Here is a 5,449-nt window from a genome sequence, read left to right on the forward strand (position 1 = left end):
CTTAAATCTTAACTATGTAATACTATCTGTACTAAAATCCCTCGTCGGTTGTCTTCGTTCTTCAGCTTAGAACTAATATTATCTTAATATTCTAATTAATACGAATTAATGCTATTAATACAAAATAACTTAAACTAAACGCAACGTAGTCGCTAATACTCAAACGAAAGAGATAGACGGAATGGAAAAAGTTCCATCGATCATTTCGTTTACGCACCTAATATTCTATATACCAAGCAGTTATTAAGTCTACGATGAACCACGTTAAACTACAGTATGAACAAGTATCGCGATGCAAGTGTTGTCGCCAGAACCTGGTTTAAGAAAATAGGAAAGACGGGCGACACCTCGCTAACCCGGATCCATCTTTTACTGCCATGGAGCTTTGGGCTGGTCACCTGCGTACCAGACCCGAACCAAAGGAGTACACAAGCATGGTAGTGCAAGCGAGATTCTCTGTTTACGGAGCAGCCTCCCGACTACTCCGTACCCTTGCACGCACGAGTCTTTCTCCAAATCCTACTTACCAGGCAAAGACTAAACACGTCCGATATCTGGCTTCTCAATAGAAACCAGAGGGATCGGCAAACAGTCTTAGTGTACAGACCCACTGCCCGTACCGTAGGTACGGACCCACTGCCCGTACCCCAAGTCTGTGTAGAGAATCAACGAGCAAAATGAGTTAATAATAACTTGGTATGCACAATGGATGGTCACAATTTAAGTCTATTAATAGATAGACTAAAATTAATAATAATAATTATCATAACGATGTGATGATGAATATGAATATAACAATGAATATCGAATTATGATTTAAGTGTAACTTACAGTAACTTAACGCAATGGTAGACGCTTTGAGGATGTAGACGTTGATCGATGTCTTCTTTCGATGGAATAACTGATTGGAAAAATATTTTTCATTATACAATACACATAGAATACATAATATGCACAGTAAATAAATCACAGCAAATCAATCACAGTACATAAGAAGATAAATAAATATCGAAGTCAATGGTTCTCGAACATCTGTAACATACAAGGGATTAGTAACAAGAGAGGGGACACAACAATATACACAGTAAATAGATTAATAATATGCACAGTAAATAAATTAATAATATCCACAGTCGAATATGTGCACAGAGTAATATGTTGTCGAATGCCTGCAACACACAATGGGTTATTAACAAGAGAGAGGACGAGTATGAGACGCGCGCCCACCCTCCGCGACGGCTCACGAGAAAATAAGGAAGCTAACGCCGTGATGTATTGGGCGTTCGTAGGTTATTACGCAACAGCTAGCTTCTTTGTTACGTTCGTTCGAGTTGAATTGTTTTTGTCGACTTGAACGACCTTCCTCCTTGAACGACCCAAACACCAGATGGTACGACCAGGTACGGTCATGCTACACGGCGTACACGGCTAGGTCAAAAAACTGTGTGACGAAACGTCACTGGCGCGTTGGACCGACGGAGAGCACCGATACCGCGGCTCGCTCTACCGATCTCGTTTATTTTTGATGTTCATATTCCCCAAATAAATATCATTTTTAACTAATTTGTTTAAGCGACATATTCCTTTTAAAGATTTAGCTCTCCAGTATAAATTCCTAAGACCGTTATTTATTATTCATTTCATATCGTTAAATACGATTTTTCTCACAGGATACCGATTTCTATTACAGTCTCACAAAATAATTACAAATATGAAACTTCTTTACCTCTTCTTGGACATTCTAATTTCATAGCCCTAAACTGGGTACCTGCAAGTATTTCATTGAATCTGTTTAAAAGATTTTACTACTTCCTAAAAGACTCCGTGTGATATTTGATAGTCTAAACAACAATGCGCCGATACAGGGTTTCGATTTATTTACGAAACTAATCTGACCAGTTGCTGCATTCTTTGACACTAATTTTCAAGAAAATAAAACCTCTGTATTTCACTAAATTTGAGAGACACGTAGCTGAATATTAACATACGTTTATTATTTAATTACTCCCAATAAATAAAATTTTTCTAAGTAAATAACGTGTAAGTAAAGTCATATGTAAGAATTTACCAATTGCCAGAAAGTAATTGTACGCGCGCATTAAGATTCTTACAATAGGCAGTAAAATTATTCATACTCCCATGTAAATTATAAATATGTAAATGTTAATAAAAGCGGTGTATATATTCTCCCACATGTAGATTTGATAAACTATTTATGAAACTACATCTATTCTGAATTTATCTGTTACAAATATACAAATGTAAGGCAAGATATAAAAACGAATAAAACAAAAATATGTAAAAAGTAACATTAATAAAATGCCCATTAACGAAGCATTTAGAATAAATTGTCTTGTAGTTAAGTGAAAATGATATACTTTTCCGTTTCATTTTTAATGACTGTCATATTTATCCCTTAACCTTAAACTGAAGCATCGGATATTTTTATTCCCATCAAATCATATAGATACACGCAATATGAATGGAATATATAACACTTCATTTGTGCTAATAATCCTCAGAATTCATGCTTCATCGGTAACGTCGGGTATTGACACTAAAATGGTAAGGGGGCTTCTGACGCCCTCGAAGCATGGGACAGAAAATTACATTGCATGTTAAGCCTATTCTTATATCTCGTCTGTGGTATTACGCAATGTTTTGGTGGTACGCACAGAATAACGGATATGCGGCTGCTGCTGTGCAAGCGATTATGTAAAACATCTGATAAATTGAATACAATCGGCCTCTTGCGGAGCTACCAATGTTCGTAACGTAGGAACAACAGGTTCGATGAAAAATACATTATGTGATCGTGTCAGGTGATCGGTGTTGGTGGTCGTGAAGTAAAGTGAATGCATATGCGGTGGAATAACCCGGACGCACTTCACGTTGCAACTCTTAACGTGGACTGGTGTCGCATACCTGTGATCACGTGTGACATGGACTCTACCCTGCCATAAACCATTTCGTCCATCGATGCCCAGGCTCGGAACACTGACCTACTGACGCAAGTTTGCAAGCTGCAGGTGAATTTGCATAAGGGTGAGTTCTATTCAGTTTATTGGTCATTATTATTTTCTTATTTAACGCAAGCTATGACTTTACTCAGTGATAATTTTGCAAGTTTCTGTTCCTAAATTTTTTATCGGGCTTCTTAAAGACTTGTTCATTATTAGTAACATTGTTGCCCATTATTAAACTACGGATTTTTATTTCAATAACGAACTACGATCACTTCTCGTTCATTCTCTGTTACATTACCTTTTCGTCAATACGTTATTTGAAAAGGAAATTTACAAATTCCTTAGCCTAAAAAGGTAAATGTGCAATCGTCTTTTTACGTTACACATAATTTGCCTACATTTATGCTTCGTTCATTAATCTTTTTAAATAACAAACGAGAGATGATAAAAAGTATGATTTTATTTATTACGTCTTTTTTATATGCTATTATACGCAGTTTCCTGCGATGCATGCCGACTTTCTTGTTCGGAGCTTCGTAGTACAAGCGCGGCGCATAGCCAACGTTACCGTGGGAGCTCCGCCGGAAGACTCGCGCGCTGATTGGTCGGAGTTTTTTGTTAATATCTCGTTAAAGAAGCCTCTGATTATATTGTTGCTAAGGAAAAAGTTGTTCCAAATCACCCCGCGAGTGTCCCATTTCCGGGTCGACCAACATTTTTATTACACCCTGTATAGTGGTAAATGCAGTAACGAAAGAAGATATCCAGGACTTCCAGGTTGAGAAAAGAGTGGAATCAGACCACATGCTTATAAAGATGGAAATAGAAGTAACGCAAGAATCTGAGCTGAAGGGAGAAAACGGAGAATGGGAGGAGATAAGTTTATGGACAGAGGAAGCAAAGAGTCTATATATGGAAGAAACGGAAAAAATAGAATTTAAAAAAGAAAATGTACACGAAATGATGGAAGAGATAAGACAAAGCATAGACAAGGCAGTACAAAAGAAAAAAGTTAGACTAAGAGAATGAAAAATAGAATACAGCAAATGGTGGGATGAAAAGTGCACAAGAAAAAAGAAAGAAGCCAGAAAAGCTCGAAGAGATGGAAAAAAGGCAACGAACAAAAAATTGAGTATGACCAGAAAAGTAAAAAATATAAAAATGAATGTGAGGAAAAAAAGAAGGAATACTAAGAAAGAGGAGAAAAAGAAATTTTACAAATAAAAAGAGAAGAACAAGTGTGGTTGTATATAAACAAAGAAAGAAAAAAATGGGAGTAAATAACTAGGAAGCACGAAATAAGTTAATGGAAAAACCATTTTAAAAACTTATTGGAAGGAAGTGAAGAACAGCAGAATATTGAAGATCCGATAGATGAAAATACAGCAAATAAGGGAGAAATTACAGGAAAAGAAATAATAAAACAAATAATGAGACTGAAAAATAAAAAAGTAGCAGGGAAGAATGGTCTTGAAAATGAAGTCTGGAAATACAGTAATAGAAACATAATAAGATAATTAAAAGAAATAATTAATAAAGCATTGCAAAGAGAAGGAGTTCCCGAAAGTTGGAAAGAAAGAGTAATAGCATCGATCTACAAGAAAGGAGACAAAGATGCAATAAACAATTAGAGAGGAATCACACTACTGAATACGGCATATAAGGTGTATGCAATGTGCGTAGAAGAAAAAATAATGTCAGAAATGGAAGAAAAAGGTATAATACCAGAAACTCAGGCAGGATTCAGAAGCGAAAGAAGTACGGTGACAACATATTTATACTAAATTATATAGTAAATACCAAATTAATGAATAAAGGAGGTTAAGTGTACACCATGTTCGCAGATCTAAGTGCAGCTTTTGATAAGGTAAACAGAGAGACACTAGAAAAAATAATGGAGAGAAACGGGATAGATAGAAATCTAAGAGAAATAATTAAGGAAATATATAAAGAAACGAAAAATGTAGTTAGAGTGAACGGGATGAAGTCAGATAACTTTTGAACAATGAAGGGAGTGAGACACGGGTGTCCCTTGAGCCCCACTCTATTTACTTTATACACCGCACATTTGGAAAAAGTATTACAGAGAGCACAAACAGGAGGAGCAGTAATAGGAAAAGATAAAATTTGGTCATTAGCATACGCAGATGACATAGTACTAATAGCAAAATCACCAAATAAACTGCAAGAAATGATGAGAACGATGGAAAAATATTTAGAAAGAAAAGAACTGATACTAAACGTAAATAAATCGAAAGTGCTAATTTTGGAAAAAGGAAGAGAAAAGACAAAAAAGGAAAAGTGGTCATGGTAACAAGAAGAAGTAGAGGAAGTAAAAGATTTCAAGTATCTTGGCTGTTATTTTCAAAAAAATGGAAAGTGGGAAATCCATATAAAAGAGACCATCAAAAAAGCAAAAATCGCAATGGCACAATTATGGGGAATGGGGAAAAGAAAATTTAAAGTAAATATTGAAACAAGAA

This window comes from Dufourea novaeangliae, unplaced genomic scaffold, assembly GCF_001272555.1.
Source record: "Dufourea novaeangliae isolate 0120121106 unplaced genomic scaffold, ASM127255v1 scaffold293, whole genome shotgun sequence".
Classification (NCBI taxonomy): Eukaryota; Metazoa; Arthropoda; class Insecta; order Hymenoptera; family Halictidae; genus Dufourea; species Dufourea novaeangliae.